Source organism: Pseudophryne corroboree, chromosome 2, assembly GCF_028390025.1.
Source record: "Pseudophryne corroboree isolate aPseCor3 chromosome 2, aPseCor3.hap2, whole genome shotgun sequence".
In the NCBI taxonomy this organism is placed as follows: Eukaryota; Metazoa; Chordata; class Amphibia; order Anura; family Myobatrachidae; genus Pseudophryne; species Pseudophryne corroboree.
This window is the reverse complement of record NC_086445.1, coordinates 515,320,501-515,334,781: the sequence shown is the minus strand read 5'-3', so window position 1 is coordinate 515,334,781 and position 14,281 is coordinate 515,320,501. Positions and strand designations below refer to the sequence as shown.

The window sequence follows — 14,281 nt, the reverse complement described above, 5'->3', positions numbered from 1 at the left end:
AGAGGTCAATTAGGACCTCTAGCGTCTGATTGGTGTCTGCTGCAGTGGGCGCCCACACAGCCCACAGCACCTGCTGCAGCCGGTGTGTGGGATGTGGGGTGCGGGTGGGCAAGGCACCTGCGGGGAGATTGTGGCCGCACCCGCAGGCCGCAGCGCCCCAGGAACCCGCCCGGCTTGCCCATGCCTAAAACTGCTCCTGCTGCAAATCTGAGGACAAGCTTCAGAGCCAGCCCTAGGCATAGGCAAATGCCTAGGGGCACAGGCAGATTCTGCTGATTAAAATGATATGCGGCCTAAAACTGCTCCTGCTGCAAATCTGAGGACAAGCTTCAGAGCCAGCCCTAGGCATAGGCAAATGCCTAGGGGCACAGGCAGATTCTGCTGATTAAAATGATATGCGGCATGCCTATATTCTGTGTGTGACTGCGGCTGTATCTGCATACGAAATGCTATGTTATAGTGTATTCCTGAAAATCACTAACGTAGTATTCCATATGCAGATACAGTCACAGTCGCACACAGAATATAGGCATGCTGCATATCATTTTAATCAGCAGTAGCTGCTTGTGTGTTCTAGTCACATAGCAATGAAAATAAGATGCATTTTCTGCAAAAAAGACGCCTGCCGTTAGCAGAGCTGGATGGGAGCTGCATTGGTATATTGAGGCAAGCTGTATGAGGACACATCTGTATCCAAACAGAGGTCACAATGTTAGCAGCTGTGTGAGTGCCGTGTGTGGGTAGGTTTGTAGAGCAATAGTGTTCGGCATATGTGTAAGGGGCATTATGTGTGTCATGTGCATAAATGCATTAATAATGTGCGACAGATGTGTAAGGGGCATTATGTGTGTCATTATGTGTATAAGGGCATTAATAAAGGTTGGCGTAAGGTGCATTATGTATATAAAGACATTTAATAATGTGTGTCATATGTGTGAGGTGCATTACTGTGTGATATGTGTATAAAGGTATTACTAATGTGTGGCATTATGTGTATAAGGTGCTCTACTGTGTGGTGTAATGTATAAAAAATGTACTACTGTGTGGTCTAATGTGAATAAAGCGCAATATGGTGTGGTGTAATCTGAATATGAAGCAATTCAGTGTGATGTAATGTGAATCAGGGGCACTACTGTGATTAGTAATTTATATATGTTAAAGTGGTACTACGGGCCCTCATTCCGAGTTGATCGGTCGCAAGGCGAATTTAGCAGAGTTACACACGCTAAGCCTACGCCTACTGGGAGTGTATCTTAGCATCTTAAAATTGCGACCGATGTATTCGCAATATTGCGCTCACAAACTACTTAGCAGTTTTAGAGTAGCTCCAGACTTACTCTGCCTGTGCGATCAGTTCAGTGCTTGTCGTTCCTGGTTTGACGTCACAAACACACCCAGCGTTCGCCCAACCACTCCCCCGTTTCTCCGGCCACTCCTGCGTTTTTTCCGGAAACGGTAGCGTTTTCAGCCACACTCCCATAAAACGGCCTGTTTCCGCCCAGTAACACCCATTTCCTGTCAATCACATTACGATCGCCGGAGCGATGAAAAAGCCGTGAGTAAAAATACTATCTTCATAGCAAAGATACTTGGCGCAGTCGCAGTGCGAATATTGCGCATGCGCACTAAGCGGAATTTCACTGCGATGCGATGAAAAATACCGAGCGAACGACTCGGAATGAGGGCCACTGTTTGATGTAACGTGAAGGGACACTATTGCATGATATAATGTGAATGAAGTTGCACTACTGTGTGGCGTAATTTAAATTTGGGGTACTATTGTGTGGCCATGCCTCTTCCCAAAAGAACACTCCCCTTTTTGAGCTGCGCGACAAATGTGCGCACTGTTCCTATTTAAAAAATAGGTGGTAGGAGCACCAAAATGAGGACTGCTATGACTGGGGTGTGGGGGGGTGAAGGGAAAGGGGTGCAGTGTCAGAGGCGGCACTAGCAGTGGTGCTAGGGGGCACCAGCCAAAATCTTGCCTAGGGCATCATATTGATTAGGGCCGGCTCTGACATGCTTGCATGCTTTCTACATAGAACCTATATAAGTATATGGCATATAAAGGATGCATACTGTGTACATTTACACTGCTGTATGATGGCACCCATATGAGATCACATAAGGATGTATTATTATAGCAGCACCAGATCTACAGCATTTTGGTATAAGCTACATTCAACAACTGTAAACAATACTCCATTATCAACATATATTTCATCATCCTTATTGTCCTGTTCCTTGGTAACAACAATATAAGGCCAATAAACCAATATTCAGTGCCATTGCTTTTATACTGTTAAATATCCAACCTGAAAATGGCTTAAAAATCAGTAATACAAAATGAGTTAACAATAGATTTAAACCAAAAAATAACAACTTTCCCCCTATATGTGTGGTTCAAGATCATCTCCTAATCCCCAGGCAGCCAAAATGAGACTGGATTATTTGGATTTATGTTACCATAGAGTCAGTGCCGTTTCTAGCGGCGGGCGAGCCGTGCAACCGCACGGGGCGCCCGCCGTGGCACTTTGTGTATCCTTATCTCCTCTCCTCCCTCTTCCCGAGCGCTCCTGCTCGGGGGGCGGAGTTTCGCGGAATGACGCGTTTGCGCCGTGATGTCACAATGCAAACGCGTCATTCCGCAAAGCCCCGCCCCCCGAGCAGGAGCGCTTGGGAAGAGGGAGGAGAGGAGATAAGCCTGGAAGGAGGAGGCGGCCGGCGCAAGCGACGTGAGGCGGCCGGACCCGAAGAGCGGGAAGATGTAAGTAGTATCTCTATCTCTCTCTCTCCCCCAGGGCCGTTTCTAGACAATTTGGCTCCCAGTGCGAGATTTCAAAATGCGCCCCCCCCCCCCCCATTGCTATAAAAAAATTGCATCCCCCCCCCCCCCTCATAGCGATAAAAAGAAAAAGCATGCGCGCTCCCGACAAGGGTGTGTGGCCTGATTAAAATGGGTGTGGTCTCATTAAAGTGGGCGTGGCCTCGTCTGATATCATCACGCCCACCACAGGGGGGGGAAAATAAAAATAAAAAAGTCCCCATTTTACACATTACAGCAGGCAAGTGTCCCCATTTTACACAGCGCGGCAGGCAGGTGTCCCCATTTTACACAGCGCGGCAGGCAGGTGTCCCCAGCAGGTGTCCCCATTTTACACAGCGCGGCAGGCAGGTGTCCCCATTTTACACAGCGCGGCAGACACATGCCCCCATTTTACACAGCGCGGCAGGCAGGTGTCCCCATTTTACACAGCGCGGCAGGCAGGTGTCCCCATTTTACACAGCGCGGCAGGCAGGTGTCCCCATTTTACACAGCGCGGCAGGCAGGTGTCCCCATTTTACACAGCGCGGCAGGCAGGTGTCCCCATTTTGCACAGCGCGGCAGGCAGGTGTCCCCATTTTACACAGCGCGGCAGGCACGTGCCCCCATTTTACACAGCGCGGCAGGCAGGTGTCCCCATTTTACAAAGTGCGGCAGGCAGGTATCCCCATTTTACACAGTGCGGCAGGCAGGTATCCCCATTTTACACAGTACGGCAGGCAGATATCCCCATTTTACACAGTACGCAGGCAGGTGCCCCCATTTTACACAGTGCGGCAGGTAGATATCCCCATTTTACACAGTACGCAGGCAGGTGCCCCCATTTTACACAGTGCGGCAGGCAGATATCCCCATTTTACACAGTACGCAGGCAGGTGCCCCCATTTTACACAGTGCGCCAGGCAGATATCCCCATTTTACACATTACAGCAGGCAAGTGTCCCCATTTTACACAGCGCGGCAGGCAGGTGTCCCCATTTTACACAGCGCGGCAGGCAGGTGTCCCCAGCAGGTGTCCCCATTTTACACAGCGCGGCAGGCAGGTGTCCCCATTTTACACAGCGCGGCAGACACATGCCCCCATTTTACACAGCGCGGCAGGCAGGTGTCCCCATTTTACACAGCGCGGCAGGCAGGTGTCCCCATTTTACACAGCGCGGCAGGCAGGTGTCCCCATTTTACACAGCGCGGCAGGCAGGTGTCCCCATTTTGCACAGCGCGGCAGGCAGGTGTCCCCATTTTACACAGCGCGGCAGGCACGTGCCCCCATTTTACACAGCGCGGCAGGCAGGTGTCCCCATTTTACAAAGTGCGGCAGGCAGGTATCCCCATTTTACACAGTGCGGCAGGCAGGTATCCCCATTTTACACAGTACGGCAGGCAGATATCCCCATTTTACACAGTACGCAGGCAGGTGCCCCCATTTTACACAGTGCGGCAGGTAGATATCCCCATTTTACACAGTACGCAGGCAGGTGCCCCCATTTTACACAGTGCGGCAGGCAGATATCCCCATTTTACACAGTACGCAGGCAGGTGCCCCCATTTTACACAGTGCGCCAGGCAGATATCCCCATTTTACACAGTACGCATGCAGGTGCCCCCATTTACACAGTGCGGCAGGCAGATATCCCCATTTTACACAGTACGCAGGCAGGTGCCCCCATTTTACACAGTGCGGCAGGCAGAAATCCCCATTTTACACAGTACGCAGGCAGGTGCCCCCATTTTACACAGTGCGGCAGGCAGATATCCCCATTTTACACAGTACGCAGGCAGGTGCCCCCATTTTACACAGTGCGGCAGGCAGATATCCCCATTTTACACAGTACGCAGGCAGGTGCCCCCATTTTACACAGTGCGGCAGGCAGGTGCCCCCATTTTACACAGTGCGGCAGGCAGGTGTCAAGTGGGGGGGGGGAAGGGGGAGAGAGAGAGATAGAGATACTACTTACATGTTCCCGCTCTTCGGGTCCGGCCGCCTCACGTCCCTCGCGCCGGCCGCCTCCTCCTTCCAGGCTTATCTCCTCTCCTCCCTCTTCCCGAGCGCTCCTGTTGGGGGGGCGGGGCTTTGCGGAATGACGCGTTTGCGTTGTGACGTCACGGCGCAAACGCGTCATTACGAAAAACTCCGCCCCCCGAGCAGGAGCGCTCGGGAAGAGGGAGGAGAGGAGATAAGGACACACAAAGTGCCGCGGCGGGCGCCCCGTGCGGTTGCACGGCTCGCCCGCCGCTAGAAACAGCACTGCTCTCCCCCTTCCTCCCCCCCACTTGACACCTGCCTGCCGCACTGTGTAAAATGGGGGCACCTGCCTGCCGCACTGTGTAACATGGGGGCACCTGCCTGCGTACTGTGTAAAATGGGGATATCTGCCTGCCGCACTGTGTAAAATGGGGGCACCTGCCTGCGTACTGTGTAAAATGGGGATATCTGCCTGCCGCACTGTGTAAAATGGGGGCACCTGCCTGCGTACTGTGTAAAATGGGGATATCTGCATGCCGCACTGTGTACAATGGGGGCACCTGCCTGCGTACTGTGGAAAATGGGGATATCTGCCTGCCGCACTGTGTAAAATGGGGGCACCTGCCTGCGTACTGTGTAAAATGGGGATATCTGCCTGCCGCACTGTGTAAAATGGGGGCACCTGCCTGCGTACTGTGTAAAATGGGGATATCTGCCTGCCGTACTGTGTAAAATGGGGATACCTGCCTGCGCACTGTGTAAAATGGGGATACCTGCCTGCCACTCTTTGTAAAATGGGGACACTTGCCTGCTGTAATGTGTAAAATGGGGACTTTTTTATATTTATTTCCCCCCCCTGTGGTGGGCGTGATGATATCAGATGAGGCCACGCCCACTTTAATGAGACCACGCCCATTTTAATCAGGCCACACACCCTTGTCGGGAGCGTGCGCTCATGCTTTTTCTTTTTATCGCTATGTGGGGGGGCACGCAATTTTTTTTTATAGCAATGGGGGGTGGGGAAGGGGGGCGCATTTTGAAATCTCGCACTGGGAGCCAAATTGTCTAGAAACGGCCCTGCATAGAGTTGGAAACACTTCCACAAGATACAGTGACTAGCTAGATTCTCTAGTGCATCATTATGCTTTCTTTATGACAGTGGATCAGGCATAGGAAATGCTGTAGAAGTGACCATTGCCCCTGTTGAAAAAGTCAAGGAATGGCGCCTATAGTATCTAGCTGACCCTACGGGCCGCAGTCTGGAACACTGCTATAGTGTCTATTTAACCCACTCATGTTCTGGCCAATCAACAGCTCCACTGTGTGTAGCTACAAATCTGATGCTACTAAAAAGATCTAGCTTTGGCCCTCATTCTGAGTTGTTCACTTGCTAGCTGCTTTTAGCAGCAGTGCAAACGCTAAGCCGCCACCCTCTGGGAGTGTATCTTAGCTTAGCAGAATTGCGACCGAAAGGATCGCAGCGCTGCTACAAAAGAAATCTGTGCAGTTTCAGAGTAGCTCGAGACTTACTCCTAGCTTGCGATCACTTCAGACTGTTTAGTTCCTGTTTTGACGTCACAAACATGCCTGCGTTCGGCCAGCCACGCCTCCGTTTCCCCAGCCACTCCTGCGTTTTTATCTGGCACGCCTGCGTTTTTTCTTACACTCTCCGAAAACGGTCTGTTACCACCCAGAAACACCCACTTCCTGTCAATTACTCTGCGGTCAGCAGTGCGACTGAAAAGCGTCGCTAGACCTTGTGTAAAACTGCAATGGCTTTTGTGAAAGTACGATGCTCGTGCGCACTGCGTACCATACGCATGCGCAGAAGTGCTGATTTTTTTTTGCTTGATCGCTGCACTGCGAACAACGGCAGCTAGCGATCAACTCGGAATGACCTCCTTTATTGCTCATCAAATCAGCAGAGGAAGAGAAGGGAGTGGAGAATGCTCTCCCACTACCCCCTCTGCTCTACTGCACAGTATGCAGTGCTCATGCTGCGGGCTCCTGCTGTAGAATGACAGATTAGTGGGGTGGGGTGTCACTGTGCCCATTAAATTGGGATGTGACATTTGCATATTTTGACATAGCCACTATATACTAAATCACAGCTGCAACGGCATTTGCATACATCTCTGAATCAGGCACTATGATGGTTAGACGACTGGGCAGAGAATCTCCAAAACGGCAGGTCTAGTGGGGTGTTCCCGGTATGCAGTGGTTGACACCTACCAAAAGTGGTCCAAGGAAGGACAATCAGTCAATTGGGGACAGAGTCATGGGCACCCAGGGCTCATGGATGTGCAGGCTAGCCGGGATACGGTCATTAGGTAGACACCACTTAGGTCGACAGTCATTAGGTCGACCACTATTGGGCGACATGCATTAGGTCAACAGGGTCATTAGATCAACATGGTCATTAGGTCGACATGTACTAGGTCAACAGTTCAAAAGGTCGACATGTGTTTTTCTTCAATTTTTGGACTTTTTCATACTTTACGATCCACGTGGACTACAACTGGGAACAGGGCCGGATTAACAATGGGGCGGATGGAGCTGCAGCTCCAGGCCCCCCACTGAAAATAGGTCCACAGACCGCTGTAGTGAAGGGGCCCATAAACGCCGGCATTACATTGAGTCAAAACTGACTCATTGTATGCCGTCACCAGCACTGCCTCCATCGCCACACAGTGCCCCAGTCTGTACATTCAAGTCCCGGACTCGCGGCCGGATCGTGAGGAGGACCCACTCTTCCTTCTCCTCTCAAGCGCTTCCTCCCCCCAGCCTATTAGCGTAGTGATGCTGCTGCTGTGATGAGTGACGTGAGGGGTGAAGAAGCCGTCCTACCCGCTACTCTCAGCTCCTCCCCCCAGATTTAGAGGGATATTTACAAACATGTGTGGGTGGTAGCAGGGTGCAACTGAGATGGAGAGGGAGAGAGTACTGGGCTGGCAGGCTGGCAGCTGCGGGGGGCGGAGTCCTGACGGCTGGCTACGGGTATGTGTGCTGCTGCTTTCCATTCTCGGCCGGCTTCCTGCAATCCCTGTCTGTCAGCTGAGCGGGGTGATGGGCACCGGAGCAGGACGCTCGTCTGCTGTTCATGTGTATTACTGGCCACAACAGGGTGGGATGAAGAGAGGGAGGGAGTGGCGGTGGGTGCTCTGTAGGTGGGGAGAAGCTGGCTGCAGAGTATACGAGGGTGTTACTGTTTGTGCACGTAGGGGGGGGGGGTTGCTGTGTTCAGTGTAGCACAGGTGGGGGGAGGGCAGAGAATAGAGAAATGCCATTGTTTCTGATATGGGGAGGGGGGAGAGATGCCGCATGCCACTGTGATGGGGGTGAGGAGTAGCCAATAATACTGTGCCCTCCCATAAAATGATGGCAATCAAAGGGACCTCACCAGAGCTACATCGAAGGCCTCCTCTTCACACTGCCGCCACACATGGTTTCCCCTGCAATGCCGCCGCCCACGGCCTTCTGCGCACCGCCGCCACCCATGGCCTCCTCACCGCCGCCAACTACAGCCTCAGCACTGCCGCCGACAACAGCCCCATCCCTACCTCCGCTGCTCATTAGGTAATGTTACCCTGCTTCCCTATGTCCCTCTGTCATGCTTTCTGTCCCTCTATCATTCTCTCTGTCACTGCTGTCACTTTCTCTGTCACTGCTGTCACTCCCTCTGTCCTTCTGTCACTCTCCCTGTCACTCTCTGACACTGCTATCACTCTCTTTGTCCTTCTGTCACTCTCCCTGTCACTGCTGTCACTTTCTCTGTCACTACTGTCACTCTCTCTGTCCCTCTGTCACTACTGTCACTCTCTCTGTCCTTCTGTCACTCTCCCTGTTACTCTCTGATACTGCTATCACTCTCTTTGTCCTTCTGTCACTCTCCCTGTCAATGCTGTCACTTTCTCTGTCACTACTGTCACTGCTGTCACTCTCTCTGTCCCTCTGTCACTCTCCCTGTCATTCTCTGACACTGCTATCACTCTCTTTGTCCTTCTGTCACTCTCCCTCTCACTGCTGTCACTTTCTCTGTCACTACTGTCACTCTCTCTGTCCCTCTGTCACTCACCCTGTCACTGCTGTCATTCTCTCTGTCCCTCTGTCACTCTCCCCGTCACTGCGGTCTCTCTGTCACTGCTGTCATTTTCTCTGTCACTGCTGTCACTCTGTCCCTCCTGTGACTGTCTCTGTCCATCTCCCTTTCACTGCTGTCACTTTCTCTGTCACGGCTGTCACGGCTCTCTGTCCCTCTGTCACTCTCCCTGTCACTTCTGTCACTCTCCCTGTCCCTCCTGTCTCTCTCCCCGTCCCTCCTGTCTCTCTCCCTGTTCCTCTGTCATTCTTCCTGTCACTGCTGTCGCTCTCTCTGTCCCTCTGTCACTCTCTCAGTCACTCTGTCACTGCTGTCACTCTCCCTGTCCATCTGTCACTCTCTCTGTCACTGCTGTCACTCTCTCTGTCGCTCTGTCACTGCTGTCACTCCCCCTGCCCCTCTGTTCCACTCTCTGTCCCTCTCTCTGTCACTGCTGTCACTCTCCCAGTGCCCACTGTCACTCTCCTCTCCCTGTCCCCTGCTGTCACTCTCCCTGTCCCTCTCTCTGTCACTCTCTCTGTCCCTGAATTTTGGATCATACTGTGTGGCATAATGTAAATGTCGGTTCATACTGTGTGACATAATGTGAATTTTGGATCATACTTTGTGGCATATTGTGAATTTTGGCTCATTCTGTGTGGCATAATGTGAATTTTGGCTCATTCCGTGGGAATTTTGGCTCATACTGAGTGGCATAATGTGAATTTAGGCTCATTCTGTGTGACATAACGTGTAAGGGGCACCAGTACTAGATAGTATAAGGGGGCCTACTATTGTGGTGTGTAATGTATATAAGGGGTATATGGTATGGTAAACTACACTTATGGACATGCCCTCTTTTGAGTGGCCACACCCTCTTTTCCAGAGCGGGGCGCACACATAATTACATCCTTCACTTTTCAATACCGCCACTTAAAAATGTCCACTTTGACCACTGTATATATATATATATATATATATATATATAGAGAGAGAGAGAGAGAGAGAGAGAGAGATCTATATATACACCTATACAGGATATACATAGACAGACACACACATATTGGATTCAGCTCTGAACCAAGCCCATTATGTTTGTATGTCAACATACATTCCTATGGGAATGTAGTGCTGACACTTCAAATACAGAAGGGAGAAACCTATTTATCACCATCTGGAGATGGAGATAAGTCTGTTTAAAAAAAAAAAATACCGGCGGGCTATTGTGTGTGTGTGGGATCCCGGCGGTCTCCCCTTGATCCCCTTTGCCGAGAGGACACCTCCTATATTGCACTGGATTAACGTCACCATCTATTGGGAATAGTAATCTGTAAAAGTACGACTCTAGGCCCAAAGTGTGGTGAGGGTACAATCAGGGTCGGACTGGCCCATAGGGGAACAGGGGAAACCACCGGTGGGCCCCACTGCCTGTGTGCCCTTCTCCTCCTCTAGGGATCAGGATCCAGACTCTATCCTAGTGCTCTTGAATTATACATTATACTTCACAAGAATATGGTTTATTATATATTTACCAAGGGTAACAGAACCTTTACTCTGTAATGGTTATCCAAACCTCTTCTGTGGCAGGCCACGCCCCAGTGGAGCCTGGCCACACCCTTAAGCATAGGCCCGTACAACAGCATACCCCCGGTGGGCCCTTTATGCCCCAGTCCGACACTGGGTACAATTGAGCCAAAAAAAAACAACAACAAAAAACAGAAAATAACTTAGAACAAACCTAGATTGGAGAAAAAATAAAAATGCTGTAACGGCATAAGACAACCTCCGCCCTTACCTGATGTCACATCCGGATCCTTAAGGCGGTGGGGATATAGATTCTTCCCACACTAATGCATCTACAGGCTAGGCGAGGAGGGGACACAATGATGTACATATACAGACTAGGAGGGGAGGGGGCACACTAATGCATATACTGTTAAGGACACACTCCTTTTCAGTGGCCATGCCCCCTTTTTTGGCGCACGCACAGCACTCCCATTTAATTTCACATACCCCCACTTCAAAATTCTCACTTTGACAACCAGTGGGGTGATTCTCCACAAAGTGAGCATAAAGTCACGCGGATTACACGGTTTAAAAATGTTTTCCTTTTAAACTGCTCTGTTAAGAAATTGTTATATGAATACTTAATTGCTTTGTACCAATGCCTTACCCTATATCTTAAGACCTACTTGAAGTGATAATGCCACTGTATAGGTCATTGGTACGGCCCCATCTGGAATACTGTGTCCAGTTCTGGAGACCATATCTCCAGAAGGATATAAATACATTAGAGAGTGTACAAAGAAGGGCAACTAAAATGGTGCATGGCCTACATCACAAAACTTACCCGGAAAGGCTAAAAGATCTTAACATGTATGGTTTGGAGGAGAGAAGGGAAAGGGGGGACATGATAGAAACTTTCAAATATATCAAGGGTCTTAAAGTTCAGGAGGGAAACATTCTTCAAAGGAAGAGAAGTATTAGAACTCAAGGACATACACTGAGACTGGAGGGGGGGGAGGTTCAGGGGAAATTTAAGGAAAAATTATTTCACAGAAAGGGTAGTGAATAAGTGGAATAGTCTCCCATCAGAGGTGGTAGAGTCTAAGACTGTAGAGCAATTTAAACATGCTTGGGATAGGCATATGAATATCCTTACAAAGAATTAAGGTTCAAAAAGGGTTGAGATTGCCTAAAGGATAAAAAAAAGGGTCAGACTAGATGGACCAAGTGGTTCATATCTGCCGTCAAATTTTATGTTTCTATGTTACTTAAATCTTGGTATTTTGGAGAACAGAGCCGGCCCTAACCAATATGATGCCCTAGGCAAGATTTTGGCTGGTGCCCCCTAGCACCGCCTCTAGTTCTGCAGGAGATGCCTGGCATGATTCAGCTGGCAGCTCTGCTAACGTCGGGCGCCTTTTGTTTATGAAAATGCATCTTATTTGCATTACTATTTGGCTAGGATGCACAAGCAGCTTCAGCTGATTAAAATGATATGCAGCATGCCTATATTCTTTCTGCGACTGTGGCTGTATCTGCATACAAAATGCTACATTACAGTGATTTCCAGGAATACACTGCAACGTAGCATTTCGTATGCAGATACAGCCTCAGTCACTCACAGAATATAGGCATGTTGCATATCATTTTAATCAGCAGAAGCTGCTGGTGCCCCTAAGCATACCAAATGCCCTAGGCATTTGCCTAGTTTGCCTATACCTAAGGCCGGCTCTGTTGGAGAAGTATGTCATTTGAATTTGTGTAGCTGTCCTGTCAATCATGGAGAATCGCCAACTGAATGTATGTGTGTGTATGGGTCTGTTGCTCTGCTTCTCTGTTAAGTGGTTGAAGGTAGGCACTAGCTATGACCTCCATGGAGATAGCCACAACCATGGTACAGGCTACACCCCCTATTTAGACCACCCCCACCGTAGCGCTTGTCACGCCTCCTGCCAAGGTACACAATAGGCCTTTCTTAATTTCAGCTCCAGGCCCATTTGGACCTTAATCTGGCACTGACTGGGAACGGTAACCTGCCCGAAGGGTGCACTAATTGGGGTTCCCCGTCACTTTACGAAGAAAACGACACCCAAAAAAGTAAAAAAACTCATGTCAACGTTTTGACCTGTCGACCTAGTACATGTGGACCTAATGATCCTGCCGACCTAATGCATGCAACCAATAGTGGTCAACCTAATGACTGTCGACCCAACTACCCATACCCGGCTACAGAAGAGCTACTGTAGCACAATTTGCTGGAAAAGTTCCCACTGGCTATGATAGAGAGGTGTCAGAACACGTATGGGACTGCATAGCCACAGACCAGTCAGAGAGCCCATGCTGACCCCTTTCCACCACCAAAAGCACCTGCAATGGGCATGTGAGCATCAGAAGTGGACATGAAGCAATGGAAGAAGGTGGCCTGGTCTGATGAATCACGTTTTCTTTTACATCATGTGTACAATTGTGTGTGTGTGTAACCAGCATTAAAGAGTCTGTAAAGGACTGCCCCTACATGTATGGTAATATCCCACTGCATAATACTGAAACTTGTGGAGTTAGGGTCCATTTAATAAGGTCCTAATTTAAATCCGGTGTGGTGACATGTATAGATGAGTTAATATTGATTGGATTGATTTTATATATATTTTTATGTGTGAATAAATTTGTTCTCTTTATTATAATATCTTATCCGTCCATTTTATATTAAGTTTGAAGTATTAGCGACAGCGCTAGTAACCTTATTTTTTTTATATTCTAATGAAGCGCTTGCAATTTCTGCAATCTGTTTCACATATATTGCGAATGCAACGCCCATGACACACCTACTACACGCCCCTCATCGCAGAAATTGCGGACCTATCCCACTGACACGCCTCCACCAATCCTTTTTATCGTTGCTAAATGCAAGCACTACTATACTTAGGTACAATCACAAAAAATCAGACTCGGCGCGTGCGCTCTGTCTTTGGTTTTATTGTGTATGCAGACACAGTGGTCCAATACTCGCTCATTGCACAGTTATTGTCATGTGCAACTGATGCTCAACTGAGGGCCTATAGTATACCATTTGTATATACATACATAAATATACATGTTATATATTACTATATATATATATATATATATATACATAAAAAACATTATCATGCACTTTTACATTAATATGTTAAAAACCCCAGAAAGCTGTATTCACTGTAGGAATCAGCGATATCTCTATCTCTGCTACACTCAGAGAATGCCGTGGCGAGTTCTTTTCACATGTCCCAGGCCAGACCCAGGAATGCTGATAAGGGAGGAGCTGTAGTCCTTCAGGACTTCGCTGACTATGACTTTGAAATTAAAACACAACTGTCTGACAATAACACCTATATCCAAGTTCCCTACAACCCCATTCCCAGATTCAAAAAGGAGGTTGATAACCTACTGGCACAGGCATTACAATGTGCATGGATTAATGATGATGTTTTTGACTACCTATCGGTGACTCACCCTATATGTCCTATCATCTACACCCTCCCTAAGGTGCACAAATCCTTGGTAAAACCCCCAGGGAGACCGATAATATCTGCACAAGGATCGCTGCTACAACCGCTGGCACGGTTTGTCGATCATTTTCTGCAACCATGTGTGAAGATGATGGATAGTTATATCTGTGACACCGGTGATCTCCTGGGGGTTTTGACTCGGATCACTAATGATGTATCCACTTGCTTTTTAGCAACTCTAGATGTAACATCACTATACACCGTCATCCCTCATGAAGAAGGGATAACCGCTGTAAGAGAAGCACTTATCAAGGGGCCATATGAGGGTCCCCCTATTGAGTTTGTTCTGAGTCTGATTAGATTGGTACTTACATGTAATCACTTTCAATACCAGGATGAGTACTATGTGCAGTTGGCGGGCA

At 49.0% G+C, this 14,281-nt stretch overlaps 1 protein-coding gene across 1 annotated transcript in view; it reads left to right on the top strand.

The window, feature by feature from the left end:
• Positions 1 to 14,281, top strand: part of VAV1 (vav guanine nucleotide exchange factor 1) — a 292,912-nt gene that overhangs the window by 159,387 nt on the left and 119,244 nt on the right. The window lies entirely within an intron of this gene.